This window comes from Cylas formicarius, unplaced genomic scaffold, assembly GCF_029955315.1.
Source record: "Cylas formicarius isolate icCylForm1 unplaced genomic scaffold, icCylForm1.1 PGA_scaffold_12__32_contigs__length_19106922, whole genome shotgun sequence".
Taxonomy (NCBI): Eukaryota; Metazoa; Arthropoda; class Insecta; order Coleoptera; family Brentidae; genus Cylas; species Cylas formicarius.
The window spans coordinates 11,376,004-11,393,690 of record NW_026844225.1 but is presented as its reverse complement, the minus strand read 5'-3'; positions in this window follow the sequence as shown (position 1 = coordinate 11,393,690).

Sequence of the window (17,687 nt, the reverse complement as noted above, 5' to 3'; positions counted from 1 at the left end):
AGAAAAGTTGTTCCATTTATCGACAACCCTCACGACAAGCTGAAACAAAAGCTTTTGCACTCTCTGTGCGCCTAGACCGGGTTATATTTTACATAATCGGTTTGACATTTTGAGTTGCATTCTCCGCCATTGTTTACCGACTAGGCACTGAGGAAACGAATATTATGGCGAAAGATGAATATGTAGGTCAAATATTCGCAGTCGATAGTTTAAAACAGCCCTGAAGTAAGTGTGATGAAGGCGAGATTTTTGTTTTTTTTTGTCCGTGTTAATTTTTTATCTCGTTAATCAAAACTTAAAGATTCTGACATAAGAGAAGTCTATTAAGCAACCCCCGTGTAATAAATTATAGGGGCTCAAGTCGGAGCACGTCATAACAGTGGCGCGCTTTTATATTTCATATCAATATCTAAGAAAAATTGCTCTTTATTAATTATTATTAATACACCGCGGTGGTATATCGTTTAAAACTATTTTAAGTCTTTCACGCAACTCAAGATAATTTTGGTTCGACAATTTTTGACGAATATAAAAAAGAAGAATAAAGTTTGTTACAATCCGCTTTTTTTTATTTGATGCACAATAATTGGCCTATATTTTTGAAACGCACTTTATAGCAACCACCAGACCCTTAGCTTTCAAATAGGTAAATTCTGTCTGATGGGTTTTGGTCAGCTAGTTTTATTAGTTTTTATAGTAAAACTTTTCTGACACCTACGACCAACTAACCCAACTTAACTTAAACGTTACCTTGGGGCCTTTTGTAAGCCACACACGGCGGATGTAAATTTATAATCCGAATATTAAGTTAATGGGTTTGATACGCCACAGAACCGCAGGTACTAAATCCACAAATCTTAATGAAAATCGAGGGTTGCGAATCTTGGGAGATTCTTATGGGGTTGGCTGAAACTTAAGCACGTATTTTTTCTCGTAAATCACAAATCTGTCGGGGCTATTTCGCGATACTGCTAATATCGTATGCAGAAGGTTGTACGATTCCGTTATCATGTATAATATATGAGCTAGTTTATTTACTTAAAAAGTCGGGACGACAGATTATCTCAAATACCCAGTTTCTGGGTTGAATTATTTGAATATTTCCGTAAAGGATGTTTTTAACTCTCGCCTTATTTTTTGCGTCAATAGCATCTTGTTGTTTGAGTATGACGTGCTCCAAATGCACTCAGATTTTGATATCTCATTAGCTAACTTATTAAACCAAGAACAACGGGTTCTATTTCTGCCTAATGTTTTCCCCTTTTTACTAATTGAATTGGTATACTAAGACGCTTTCGCACAAAATAAGTATAGGGTAAAAGATGTTTATTTATAATTTCTTGTTTCCTTCCCTTTTGAGCATTACATGCTTATTATTATTATTATATACTAAAATAACCAAAACTAAATATCTTTTTTGAAAACTCGTTTTAATTGGTGTGTAAACTATTTCCGTTTTTATTAAGAAATTCGACATAAATTAAAAATAGTCGCATATCGGGATAAATATGGGAACCTTAAGGTACCTTAAGGTTCCCATATTTATGAAAGAAAAAGACCTTGCTTATATTTTGCTTTATACTTTTCTATGGATTCTCGGTTTTTATTTGATAGAAAAGTCATTACTTGTAAGAATTTTAGTGTTATCGAATAAGATTCGATGTCCGGTTTTATGATTATGTTGATCACCTGCTGATGTTCTTTATGTTCATGTTCTTTAAGTCTAGGTGGTATTTTTAGTCCCGTCTCTACAATGTATTCTTTGCCACATTTTCACGGAACGCTGTAAACTACTGGTATCTCAAACATAATTTTGTCTTGGACTGATCGAAGATGTTGAGAGATTTTTGGACCGCTGGTAAATCGGATTTTAAGTTATTTTTATCGTATATTAAGAACTTTTAATATGTGGGGTTACTTTGGGACTCATTGTTTTTCGAAGATTAGGGTGAGGTGTATTTTATGATGGATTGCTTAATATTTCAAAATTAATAGAGAGAAAAGCAAATGCAGAAGATACCTTGACGAAATGGTGGATGCACAACTCATCGTATACTTACTTTTTACAAAACTTAAAATAATTTTATTCTTTCAAAGAAACTTCCATAGGCTACTGTAATACTTTTTACAAAACTTCTGGATCCCTCTTGCAGCGGCTTTTGCTGATTCGAAATTGCTGACGTTTCGCCAATCATCCTGTTGGCTTCTTCAGAGCTTGACTGAAACTGGCTCGTATTTTACTCTGTACCTGCTTGTATAATGTTTGACGCAGGCGTTAATGAGGGGCATAAACAACAACTTAACAATCTTAACCGCGGCTCATTAGCGCCCTCCTCAAACAATATATAAACAGGTACAGAGTAAAATACGAGCCAGTTTCAGTCAAGCCATGAAGAAGTCAACGGGATGATTGGCGAAACGTCAGCGATTTCGACTCAGCAAAAACCGACGTACTAGGAATCCAGAAGTTTTGTAAAAAGTATTAAAGTAGACGGTGGAAGTTTCTTTGAAAAATCATCATATACTTTCTTGCTTTGAATAAAAAATGTTATTTGGTTTTATGAGTCTGCTCTGTTTAAGTGTAATTTGTTTTATTATTCATTTTGTTTTGTTTTTTGTTCCTCTTTTCCAAATATTAGATGCTTTGGGGCTGTGGTAATTGTGTTGATAACAGGCCACGATCTGGAATATACCTTTAATATTATTATAATTAAATGGTCAAAACTCATGAACTAATCTGAAAGACAAACAACAATTCTGCGTCATCCAGCGGCGAGTACTTCTGATATAAGTCTTCAACTGATATCTTTTGGATTTCATTCGTATGATAATGATTGTAAATAAAATAAAGCATTTTTAAGCATAAAACTCAGCCATTTCCTATAAAATTGCGTGATATAATCATTTGCATTTGTTTTTTCGCTGAAAATGTGATTACTTTAAGTCTAAATGATGCTAAAATTATATTTAAACGAAACATTCGATTCGATTCATTTCAGTTGTTGTTGATTTTACGTAAAACAGCATCTGACGTTTGGTACGTGCTTAATGGCAAAAGCGTACGATAGTAACCGACTCTATGGTTACGTTCCCTTCAGAGAGAAGGATCAAACAATATCTCCAGCCATTATCCGAAGGAAATTTTTGTTCCTTTGTATTATGCATAAATTTTAAACGTATTCCCGAAGGTATATATTCGTCTAAGTTCGGCTTTGAAGGGATTATTTAATTGCCTCTACGCAAATTACCTTAATACGCTAGTTAGACGGGCATAAAGGAGGTCGTCTTATACCTTTACTTCACTAATACAGTCATTTAAGATCGATCAGTTTTAGATGTACGACGAACACGGGCTATGCCGAACTTGGCATGTAAGGGCTAATGCTAGTTGGCAAAGACTTTTAAGGAACTTCCCTGTTCAAATAGAGACGCAAACTTCTAGGGGAAATTTAATAACATGTTTCCGCTTTAATCGTTAAGTAATTCCATTGTTTAATTTGTAATTAAAAATAGGAGCAGGTCATTTAAAGTACCTTAACGTTACGAAAATCAAATTAAATTTTCTTCGACTGCTTACAAGCGTAAGCATTGTTGAATAGCAGTTCGTCGTTAACAAAAAACTTGGCGTCGTAAATTTTAGTTCCTTTCCGTGATAATAAAACCAAAATAATCCCCCAAAGAACAAAAATCTAAGATATCCATCAGCATTAACTTGAGACAATTATACAAATAATAAATATTTATCATGTCTTTTATCCTCTTACTTCTGTCCCGATTCTTCCTTCCTGTTGCTTTTCCTTCTCATTACGTCTAATCCCGGCCGTATAACTTTTTGATATCAGTGCGGTTCGTGAAAAGAAGTCGTCCGAAACGCGAAAATATCTTCGCTTGGATTTCGTCGTTGAAAATCGTTTTTATTACATCAAGATTTGCGCTGCGTATCCCCGGAATCAACTTAAGAAACCAAAAGGGTTCCCCAATTTGGTAAATAGCGCGTAACAGATATGTAGTGGGGCGTGCTGAAACTCAGCGGCGTGCTCCTTTCATTTATTTATTTGAATTCAATTACTTAGAAATATTAGGCATAACTGATTCTTAAATTTATAAGTAAATACGTTTTATCTCATTTTTAGTTTATATTATTTTTAATAAATATGTAAGCTCCCATAGTAGTATTAATTCTATAAACTTTTACATTGAAAAAAAAATAGCCGTACATCTCACACGTAGTTACTAGTAGCATATAGTAGGAATTCCATCCATCTTATCATTGTTTGTATTTTTTTGTTACAAGATTTCAAAAATTCCAGAACAGTTGTTTATTTATGTTTTGTGAAAGTTTGATGGTATATACATTGTTATATTTAAGATACTTTTAGAAAAACATTCTAAATATGCCCTGCATAATTCTTGTAAATTTGAGAGGTACTTTACTTATAACGCGATTGAAGTGTATAATAACAAAAATAAATATTTTGAATTCAGTTCAGTTCTAGTACTTGGGAAACAAAATAAGGTCCATTTGTTGGGATGATTGTGCTAAACAAACTACGAGTAATGACATTTAGACTTTTATTATTAAAAAATTATTAACGTTGAGTGGCTGGAAGAATGATCTTAAGATAATAATTTTTTTCTACTCCCGTCCGTAAAATACCTAATTAATTATAAATTGAACTGAGGTGGCTTTTACTTGATGAAAATCCATTCATCAAAATAAATAAGAACTAAAAGTTCAGATTTTCATGTAATTATATATTAATGTAATATTTACAAGCTACCTGCTACTATATATGACGAAAAATGATCATAAAATCTTAATTAATGTTGTGAGAATTTAAGGTCAATAAATCTAAATCTAAAAAAAAAATTAAATAAATAAAAATCTAATTGATCGTTGATCGATGGCTTCCAATAAATTTTGTTTTCTACTTTTTGTGGCTGTATGTAAAATATCAAAATTCTCGTCAAAAATTTGTTTTTCTGTGTTTAAGTGTGTAGCGTAATTTGAATCAAAACTATTGCTTTTAAACGCTCTTTTATGTTCGTTAATGCGTTTCTTGAAGGATCTACCAGTTTGTCCAATATAAATTTTAGGACAAGATCCGCATCTCAACCTTAAAGATTAATTAGATTTAAATATTTGTCCTTTATTGAACTTAAATTCTCACAACAACATTGAATTAAGGTTTTATGGTCATTTTTCGGTATATATAGTAGCAGGTAGTTAGTAAATAATACATTTGATAAAGACCCGGTGTTGTCGAAACAATTGTCATGCAAAAATATATAATTTCGTTAAAATCGGAACTTTTAGTTCTTATTTATTTTAATTAATTACACACCGATCTAGCGTGCGCGAAGCATCACTTTACCACGTTAGTTTCGTTAGCTACGAATCCTAGTCACTTCGGACATTTCCGGGATTTTACCGCATGGGTGTTTTCGAAGATATTTCCCACGCTTTCAATTTTGACGTTTGTCAATTCTGAAAAAGTATAGTATGCAACACGTTCGGTAAACTTTTTAGCACACTCGTTTATTAAGCATTCGCTCCGCTGCGCTCCGCTCGTGTCAAATAAACTCGTGAATCAAATGCCATTTACCGACCTTGTTGCATAATATAATATTATTGGTATAAAGTTAATTCTGTAAAAATTTTGTATAATAATTTGTTATATGTCAATATATCTCAGACTGTTACTATTATCATTGTTTCCTTCAGTTTTACTCTCGCAGATGGCGATATTTTCTTCAGTTATCTATCTGCCGCCATTGCTGTTTAATTTAATATCGTTTTTGAATATTATTGGTGTTAAGAATGGCATTATCTATTAAGTAGCTCTTTTTATGGTTTTATCAATTAGTGTTGCTATTGGACTGTTTTGTCCCAGTATAGTTTAAAGCTTAATATTTGCTGCTGAGTCTTCCTTCAGCTTACAGAGCTGAGTGAATTGTTGTCTGTTTCTTGTTGGTATTTTCTGCATCTGCCATCTAGAGTCCAGAAATCTGTGATGATATATCTAAAATGGTTCCTTCTGCTTATTACTTGATCATGTATAGCAATACCTGTTGGTTTTGGGAAATCATCATCAATATATTATATCTGCATATATATTTGTAATTGTGTCTTTATTGCCCAATATAAATATAAAATAAAGTAACTATGTTTAACACCCATTTTTATTAATGCTTTTGCTACCTCCCTCCCGCCCTGTACCAAATTGTCACCTTTTTATTTTGAGTTATATATGTGGATAATTTTTGGATAGTTGCTGTCTCAATTTGTTTATTTATTTTTTATAGTTTCAGTTAAATTTTGAAGTACAATTGCTAGTTATTATTATTATTGTAAGTGCTATGACGTCGCTTACCGTGTGACTAAATTTGCGAAATACTAATTGCGTTACTACCGTTATTATTCGACTAAGACTATATAAGAACTTCGTCCCTGCAAGTGGCGCGTATGAAATGAAAAGGACTTCGTTCGTAAGATGCGGACTTAAATATCGCAGTAATTATTCTAACTACCTTCTAGATAGCTATTCTTTCCAGGCCAAGGAGCCGGTAATGCCGTCGCATCTGTCCGCAAAATAGAGTAAAACACAAAAGATTGGCTTTACCCTGTCGGGAACCGCGAAAGAAGAGTATCTTGATGAGGATGAACGATAAGGGCCAGAGCCAGGTGCCGATTTGGTCCTGCGCCTCGTTTTGCATAACAATTGCCTGTTAAGTAGACTCTATCATCACCTTCTCTTCTTTTTAGTTTATTACCGGGGTATATTAGAAAGCACTGAAACATTCAAAATGGAAGAGATCTCTCGCCCACACTTTCAAATATAAATGATTTTTTTCTCGTCCATTTTGCGTTGCCGTTCGACTTTCTAAAACGTATTAATCAAACAACAGGCGTAATCTCGAGGGGTTGCGATGATTGGCGTTTAATTTTGGTGTTATTAAAGCGATCGATCTCGTACTTATTCATATTCAAGAAAAATACAAAACCGAGATAATGTTTTGGGTTACCTACGTTTTTAAGGTAAAGTCTGTTCATAGATATAAAAAAGTGACTAACTGATACGAATTAAGGAAAGACCCGGGCAAGCTGTAAGAATGAAATATGGCCGAACAGGTCCGTACTTTGCTTAGGAGTTAATTATTTATTTATTATTATTTAAGTATTTATTTATTTATGTATGTATTTACGTTTAAATCTACAATAAAATTACAAATTATTTTTATTACCTACTTAAATTACTTCAAATTATTCACATAATATCATCGCTATCGCTATCATCGCCTGTTCTAATCATTATTTGTCCATTTGGAATCCAACCATCTTTAGAGCCAGCATGCAAAATAGTTATTCTTTTACCTCTTTTTGATGGCTCGTCTATTTTACACTTATCAGTTGAGTCAACCCAACCGTTTTACGGGGTATCAGGCAAGTAAATAATTGGCCTTTGTTCTCTGTAAATCCTAATTTTTTCTAGATATTCCGGTCGCCATTTCCAAATTCTAAAAGATTCCATTAAAACTTGTCTTTTGTCAATTTTTTAAAATCTAAAACCCATGTGTTGAATACACTTCCATAAGGTAGTTCTGCCACATTTCCGGTTTCATTTTTTTCAAGCCTCCTAATTAAGATATCTAATGTAGGCACGCTTTGTTCCTCGTAGAACCGGTAAATTTTACACCATATTATATCTTGATCACTTTCATCTACACTCGAGAGAATGTTAGCATCGCTTTTTTTTCCTCGCTGAAATGGAATTATTCACAATTTTGCATACAGTTGATGTTGGAATTTTCGTCAATGTGGCCGTTTCTTCTAAAGATGCTTGCTTGCTGACACCACGTTCAACGAGAGTCAAATAAACATTGTTTATAATTTCCTTAGTTTCAATAGAATAGTGTTTTCTACATTTGGGCGGGAACACCTCCTGAGATGCACTAGACTCGCACATATTTTGCATAATTTGCACACGATTCAACACACGCTGTTTTACACACGAAATAAGAATGATTACTAATAAACTTAAGCTAAGTATTATACCAAACCAAAAAATATTAAACACAGATAGGTATAAAATTATTTTCTATTACGGACCACAATTTTACATGAATTGAAATTCTGAAACTTTAGGTAATAATCTTGTTGCATTTTATGTTAATGACCACCCTTGGATAATCCCATTGAAAAGCAATTGGTCACTTTCTTATATCTATGAATAGACCATATCCGTTCCTGACTTATTCTTGTTCGCCCTCTTTTTGCTTTTTTATTATTGGCCATATACACAGTCAATTAGTTGAGTGAATTCCAAGCTCACATAGGATATAGATCGAGCTTTTGATGCTATACTCGACAAGAAATATTTTTATTTATATGACGTGGAAAATTCGCCATGGCCGTGTATTTACATCAACTAACTCTAGTTAAGTCAATATTAGATCAGGCGACATGAAACGTTATTAGGAAAATGAATCCGGACCTCTGTGTCGTTATGTTCTCAATCCAAGCCCGAGAGATTTCATAATTGGGAGAAATATGTCTAATAGTGTTTGTTTTGAATTAAAATTAAATAAACATTTTGCGGATCCATGCAGAGCGATCGTTATCTTAAACTGTCGATAGGAATTATCTGTCCGCTTTGTAAAGTTTAAACGAAAATGTTCGCGTAAATCGATACTTAAAAACGGCAATAGTATATTTAAAAAATATTTGAGAGAATTCTCTCTCAAATTTTGGATCTAATTGCTATTCATTTTTTAAGGCTCTTAGATAGCGCAGTGGTATATTCGGGATTGATGTTTCTTTATTTGTTTAATAACCGATTTAAGATAGAAATATTTTTTGCTTTACTTATATCCCACCTGCCATTGAATTTTTCTTCTCCCAACTCTAAAAAACCCAATTATGCACAGAACAAGTCGTCAGCTTCGATAACCACTCTGACGGTGCTATTTTGATATTTCTCAATACTGACCGGCACGTCACAAAACTAACTAAAAACTATTGGCCATAGAAAAAGTCTAGTATACAACATATTGACAAACTTTTTCAGTCACCCGTTCAATCAGTGTCGTTATCAAATAATAATAATCATCAATAATATGAAAATAGATAGATAAATTGTAATGAATATTATTTTCATGTTCCGAGTAGTCAAATGCACCAAGTCAAAGTCAAAATCCGCTTTGCAAGTGGATTTGAACGTTCCTCATTTTAACAATGATTTCGTTTTTTTTGTAACGAACATTCATTTCCTTCAAAGTTTTTCTCAATCTTTTTCATTATTTATTCCCAAATTAGCTATTTCCTTTTTTAGTTTTTTCAGTCAAATTCCACTGTCTTTATTCCTCATTTTAAAAATGATTTCGGTTTTTTTGTAATCAGAATTCATTTCCTTCAAAGTTTTTCACAATGTCTTCTTACCCATAAAATCATCTTTTTCATTATTTTTACCAAATTAGATATTTATTTTTTTATTTTTTTCAGATTTTTCATTCTCATTCATTAAAGCTTCTTTTCTTTCTGTAGTTGTCTTTGGTTGACTACAAACCGTTGATTGTTCAACTCCATTCATATTGGAACATATTTCAATTTTCTTATTTTTTGCCAACAAAGGACTAAAAGTAATGTAGTCTACCTGAGGCTCTCGGGGCCCTTGATAATCATGTTTAAATAAATGAATTTAATAAGAGTTGCTATTACTGTTGCTGTTCTTTGCGGGTATAATAAGGTTAATATTGAATGACGGCTTCTAATAGGCGATAAGTATGTCTTAATAAAGTCTATTAATATATTATCAAATTAGAATTATTTGAAAAGCCACTTAAGAATTATATATAGGTTGATTAGCAAATTCCAAGGTTGAAAACTTAGCCGTGAAGATAATTGTATATCGAACTAACAACTACATCATGAATTCGTCGAAAATAAAATCTATATTAGCTGATTTCTTTTCGAAAAAAAAAAAATTGTTTCTCCCCATTTTATTTTATTTCACTACTAAATCGGTTTTGTGGTCCACGTGACTTAGTTTTAAGTTTGTTCGGTCCGCTCCGTGTTCGCCTCTCAGTATCAAATAAATCTTGCTTATCGGGTTTATTTTCAATGTCTCCGCGCTCCATATAAGAAGCTCCTTATAAGATAAAGCCTAGATCTGATCTACATCTTTGATAATCCTCTTGCGGAGACGTCCTGACGTTAGGCGTCGCGACGCCGGGTTAAGTAAAGACGGCGAGATTGAGAAGATTGGGTTCAAGTAAGGTATGATCAAGCTAATGCTTTTACTATGCTCCGTACCGCAAGGGAAAGCGTATTAATTCGGTATTATGTCTAATATGCGAAAACGCATTTGGTTAATTCCAGAACTACACGTATATCGCCTCCTTCTCCCTTGAATCTGATCCTCGAGCCGCTAGCGTCGCGACGGAGGAAATTAAAATATTTCGGTTCCTACGAGTGAACTCTGGCGTGTCTCATATTATTCGGTATCTGTAAATAACCGCTTCCCAGTGGTACGATGTATGTGATACATACGCCTAACATTTATTGCGGCTTAAGTTGTTAAAGTTAATAACATGCTCTAACCGTCATGTCAGTGAATGTCCCTTTTTGTGTTGTGCTTTAAAAATGTACCGAAAAACTCGCGGTCGTAGAAAAATATATTATTTTAGAACTAAATGTCCAAAAACATCAAATTTAGCGATAATTGCTAATTCTATTAAGCTCTGCGCACTCAAACATTTAACAAGCCCATTTTCCAGTTAAATGAAGACATTCCGCCTAAACTTTAGTATAAATGTATGGATCGTTGTCCATTATGGAGCAGCACTTAGATTTGATCATTATAAAGAATTTTTTGTAATTTTATTTTTTCAAAGAAACTTCCACTGCTGTAATACTTTTTACAAAACTTCTGGATCCCTGTTGAGTCGGATTTTGCTGAGTCGAACTTGCTTATGTTTCGCCAATAATCCTGTTGACTTCCTCAGAGCTTGAGTGAAACTGGCTCGCATTTTACTCTGTACCTGCTTTTATATTGTTTGAGGGGGGCGGAGCTAAATTAGGGGCACAAACACCGTCTCGGATGACTGATTCCCATATTGGTGATAGGTAAAGACCTGGGTCGCTTTTAAGATTGTTAAGTTGCTTATAGATTTCTTTAGACTCTCGGATTTTTCGTTGATAGAAGAATTGATTACATGCAAGAATATTAGTTTTATCGGCAACAGCTGATGAGTTTATTTAGCTTAGTCGTAAGGCTGTTTCCTGTTCTTTGAGCTTAGTTGATATTTTTCGTCCGGTCTCTCCAATGTATTCTTTGTCGGATATCCATGGAATGCTGTAAACTGCTCGCATTTCATATAGAATTTTGTCTTTGACGGACCCAAGGTGTTGAGAGATTTTTGCACAAGTGGTAAATCTGCTTTTGATGCTCAGTGGTGTTTTGAATGTAAGGTTGTGGTGAAGTGTATTGTATGTGATGAAACACTCAATATCTTTAATGTGGAAATTATTAGAGAGAAGAGCAGAGGTTAGATGTTTTAATTCAGTTCAGTGACTTGGACTGAGGTAGTTTTACAGTTCTGTAAACAGGAGAGTTGATAACCGATGATTTTTGGGCCGGATGGTGATGTGATCCAATGTTAGGTCTGATTTTTTTACTCAATGGTAAAAAGTATGTTAGGCTGTATAGAGTATAAACGTCTAGGAAAATCTACTAGGGTTTCTTGACCATGAGGCTAAATAATAAAAGTATCATCGACGTAGCGTTTCCATGATGTTGGTTTTAGATGAAAGGTGTCGAGAGCTTTCTTCTTAAAGGCTTCCGTAAATATATTCGCGATGACTGGTGATATATCTATTGCCGACGTTTAAAGTGAAAGGGATTAAGTACGAAATTATCAGTTTTCCCTGTAAGGGGTTTTAACAAGGAAGCTAGATATTTTGCTAGAGAATATGTTGATGCTGACAATAGGTCGAAGGGGTTTGTGGATCTTTGGGAGGCCGTAAAGACCAGGAATTTTAGAGATTTTTTATGGAGTTTGGTAAAGAAGAAGCCTTAATAACAGATTTAAGTTTGCGATCCATAGATGACGTAGGATCTTTTTTAAGTTGACAATATGATCCGTCTATAAGAATATCTTGAATCTTTTCCTGATATCCATTTGTACCCATGACCACTGTAGCATTTCCTTTACCTGCTTTTAGGATTAATGTCTGAATTAAATATTAGAGATATTAGGGCAATGCGTTCAGGCTTTGTAATATTGGATTTAGGGGGTTTTGATTTTTTACGGATTTTTGCGATTTCAAATCGAATTTCACTTGCTGCGGAAACGAAATGCTTTCTGTAACTTCATATCCCGTATTGATTCCAGGATATTGTCACAATTTCACGGCGATCTTCGCTCAAAACAATTGAAGTGTCATCAGCGTATAGAATATGTTTTTTTATAGTAGATAGAGGGCCTAGTATAGAACCCTGGAATTTTCCCCTTCTTACTCACATTTAGCCATCTCCACATCATAATTTAACAATCCACCCAGTCTGACAGATCTAAGAAAAAGGCTAATATTCTTTTATATTTATCTCAACTCTTGAGAATAGATTATATTAGGTTGTTATGAAAGTTCGAAGAAATAATGAAACATTGTATTTCACATTGAGAAAAATGGAGAAAAATTTTGTCACCCGGTGTAACAACGATCTTATTACACTTAAAAGCATTCCGAATCGATTGAGGCAATACTACCTACGCCTTTACTGGAAACTCCTGGGGAATTAAAATGCGGCAAACGTAGAAGTCGAAGAGGGGTACACATAATTAATAAATAAGTATTTTTAATACTTTTAAAAACTTTGCGTTGGTATATTTGCCCCCGCTTTCATCAGAGATCAAATTGGTTATTAGGCGTTATTGAGGGATTAGAATTTCTTTTTGAGTCGCGAGTGTATTTTTTCACAGACCCAAATCGGATTGCGGCCATTCCGAATAAATATATTTGAATAAGTGTTAAATTACGAAGGTGCAGCCGACCGAGATCTTCTCAATTAGTTCTTTGAAAGGATCGTTCTAGAAAGAAACGCGATGATTTTTACGACCGAAAAGCGCTCCGTGTCATTAGGTGGGTTTATCGGTGATCATTTTCTGGCGCTTTGATGTTTTATAAAATATCAATGGTCTCCGACGATACGGCTTCTTCGAGTCCTGCGACGTTGCAATTCGGGCGTACCGTTAGGATGTATAAGGAATTCCTTTTTACACCGACTTGGTATCATCAGTCGGCGTCATTTATACGCTTTGCACGTTGCAGATCTTGCTATTTAGGTTACATGGTATTTAGAGGTAGCGATATTCGTATTCCCCGGAGACAATAAAAAAAGAAGTAATTCTAAAACAAGTTCAAAAAACATTCCAATTTAGAATAAAATAGCCAAAAATTGTGAAATAATGAAATATTCCGTTCACACCAAAAAAAAAAAAACAAGAAAAATTCACATCCTCCATGTTGACGGGAATTTTGTTATAACACTTTATGGCATTTTAACTAAAGAACCTCGTAAACAAAGCCGTTTGATGACGGAGGCGAGGATACAGACCACCATGTTGGGTTAAATGTCGATGGCTGGTACTAGATTTCATTCATAAAAACACACTATCTGCAATTTTTTAATGAGTAGAGGGGATTGAATTAAACTACCCCTACCTTAACTCAATTTAAGAAATCACTTACGTATGTCGCTTCATATTGTTCAGTTCTTTTCAATTCAAAATACGACTAATTTACAGTGAAACAGTATATTGCACAAGTCTGGTAAACACACACTCTGCTCGTGCCAAACAAACTCGTGACTTAAACTCTTTACGAGATATGTGGTATACAGAATTAACTTTATACCAATAATAGTATATTATGCAACAAGTGCGGTAAATAGCATTTGACTCACGAATTTATTTGACACGAGCGGAGCGCGGCGGAGCGAGTGTTTAATAAACGAGTGAGCTAAAAAGTTTACCGAACATGTTGCACATTATACTTTTTCTACGACCGTTAGTTTTTATCTACATTTTTTTAAATCAATACTAATACATTCTTTGCCATGATCGTCAGAATTGCGGTAATTTCTCTGAAAAATGGCTCGTATCCGTGTGAAACGAAACCAACGTGGTAAAACGAGACCTTCCGCATGCTAGATCAGATGGAATAAAATTATGGAATCATTTAATTGTTCAATAATGAGAGTTTAATGCAATAATGGTAAATTACACTAATGCAGAAATGGCAGATATGTATTTTACTTACGGCCTTGCAAACAGAAGTTCCTTGGAAGCTTGTCATCTTTATATTTAAGGGATGTTTTTTAATAATTTATTTTTAAAATTTAATTGTCTAGATAATGACAACACAAGTGAAAATGTTTCTAATAAACCCATGCATCGAAATTAATCTTTGTCCATGTTATTACATAAGTTTTTCTTTAAAATTAGTTTTTGAATCCTCATTTTAAAAAATATACAGAAAGTGTGTTTTTGTAATAGTAATATTTCCGTGGTACACTTTATTTTAAACAAGGAATCACTACCTTAAGATTTTTGCGATTTATTTGGAAATGCCCCATTGATAAATAACTTGGGAGTGTAAAAGACTGTTACAAAGTGTCAGTTTCCTTGAATTATTTGTTTTTGCAAATATAGTATTTATATGATTTTTGCAATATATTATTAACATTATTAACAAGACTGTGACGACAATATTTTTTCACCATTAAAAATATGTCAAATTTATCATTGTTTGTAATAATCAGAATTAATTTCAATAACACTCAGATCACCAATAATTTAGTTTATAACTCAATCCAGATGGTCTAACTTGAAAGAAATCTAGGATCTACTATTAAAAAGTTTACCTTAACTTTAACTTCAACTTGTTAAAGGTTGTTATAGGCTCTGCTATGATCTAACAGACCCTCCTTTAACGATGTCATTACCTATTGTTATTGGGTAAAGCCATTAGCAATAAATCTAATCTTACTTGAGTGACAAGGCAGGGGTGGGAGAGATATGCATTGGTGGTAATATTGAATGCAAAACAGGTTATGAAAAATGTGTATAAAACTGTATTCAGTAGAGCACTTATTCAACAAGAAATGATTTACATTTTGAACAGAGCTACATGAAAAAACAACTTCTAAAATTATTAAAAATAAAACATTTTAATAAAGACTACAAAATCAATTCGATAATACAACAAAACGGACATGAAATCTGGAGATTGCCCCCGTATCATCGCATATTTAACCCGATTAACATGGTTTGGTCCGAGTTGAAAGCACATATAACTGCACCAAAATTTAGTGATAGCACCATAAACGTAATTCGGTAGCTAAAATATCAGTACAAAGCTATTCTAACTGTGAAAAACGACTAATAAAAGAATAAAATATTTACCGAGTACGATTAGTGGCGAAGTTGATCATTGAACTAGGTGATGACAGTAGCGAAATTTAATATGGTGTATATTAATAATGATACTATAAATGGTTACTTTGTACTAAAAATAAAAATTGATCGAACATAAATAATAAATTCCTAGCAATGGTTACGGGTGAGGGTATGCTCGGCAGGGTGTGCTATAAGGATCTGCGGTTTTGTAGTAATAAACATTAGGCAAAGTTAATCACGGGGTCAGTTGTAAAAGCACTATATTTCTGGTCGAAGTATATGTACTTAATATCATTGTTTTTCCCTTATTGTTTTTAATAAGATTATACCCACATAAGTGAACAAAAGAATTATATTGTTAGTCCCCAATATTCTGAGTTTGATTGCCGTCTACAGGTAACTTCCATAATTGTGGGCACAAGCCAGCACGATGCAGGTTGAGACAGACTATACTCTGATACTCTCTAAAGCCGGATTGAGTTGCCGGAATTATATCAAATTTTGCTAGGCAGTATTGGCGTTAGTAAAAATCCATTCGGTTGCAAAGCCGCGACAAACTAATGAAGAAAATTTTTGCAGCGCGGACGCACCTCAGTTTGTGGACTTAACGAAGGTGTAATTTTTCATTACGTGCCAAGATCAAAGAGAGGACGTGATCAGATTTCAGCAGGGCTGATATAGTGGTTGCGGCCATAGCCCGAAAGGGTGGTTGGTGGCCGAGTAATACTCGAAGAGGTCCCGAACCATTATTTAACCCCACCTCCGCCCTTAGAGCCCATTATAATTTTTAAGCTCCAATCTTCGCCATTATACATCTCGCTTTAGGCGAAATCGCAATTTTTACCACGCGGGCACGTCTTAGCGCGGCGAATTCTTGTATCAACACGCAAAATAAGTTATTCAAATTAAAAATGTAATTTCGCCTGCAGCAAAGTTATTACATTTTAATCCTCGGCCCTCAGACTAAGACTTTACGTTCCATCACTGTTAAAAATACTAAGTAACCGGAACAAATCGACCACCGACGCTGCAGAGGAATTAATAAGAAGCGTTCCGGCCAATTTCGGGAACCGAATTTAATGTACCCCCGCACTAAAATCACGACCGTACCCCATTTTATTTTAAGATCCCGACGAAAAATCTCTAATCCCGTTTTTAATTTCTTTCTTAGTGTCATTATTTCGTAAACAAATCGAAACAGTTCCGGCTTATGTTGTTTTAGGTTTTCTCGCTGGTGAATTTGCTTTTGCTTATTTCTTTTCTTTGCCATCCTTAAAAACCCGAGAATTTCATTTATTTTCTTTAATCATTCCCTGTTCGATCACACACTATAGCCAACCTCTTCATTGTGTTGAGCTACTTTGTTAATTTTGGAATAAACAGTGGAATTGTTAATGTTTAATGTCATGAAAATTAGGTTTTTTTGTGGAATTTTGAAGCTACTCTGATTTTTGCAGTTCTGGTTTGGGATAATAAGTAGGTAGTTATGTATATTTTTAATTTTGAACATTTAGTCTGAATTAGTCACGGTACCAAGGAAATTGTAATAGTATATTACGCAACAAGTGCGCTAAACGACATTTGACTCACGAGTTTATTTGGAACGAGCGGAGCGAGTGTTTAATAAACGAGTGACTTCAAAAGTTTACTGAACTTCTTCTTGTGCGACCGTTAGTTTTTGGGTACAATTTCGCATTAAAAATTTCAAATTGGTTTACGAAATTTTTACCGAACAATGTAGACGTTTTTTTTTTCGAACCCCTACACGTTCCAGGATTTTTTTATGGACCTTTCTGATCCAAAATGTGAACAAGATTTTTGACGGGTTGATATATTTATATTTTTAAATTTCAAATTTATGAAACTTTACTATGTACACTTTTGGCGATACGCAAAATGCAACAGATAACCAAATGCTTTTCAAAAGGCACATCCTATAGAAAATCCGGTACTAAAAGCCTTTCGTATCCAATATACGAGGGCAGCGCCAAAATTTCCCTGTCTGAATATGAAACAAACAAATTAGAATAATAATTTTTTATTATTTTTCAATATAATCCCCTTTAACTTCAATACACTTGTTACATCTCTTTATTAACAACTCAATCTCTTTAAAAAAATGAGCTAAAACAGCCTCTTTTAACTCAACTTCGTCGTTAAACCGCCGTCCACCTAATATATCCAAATATCCAAACAAATAATAGTCGCTGGGGGCCATATCTGGATTA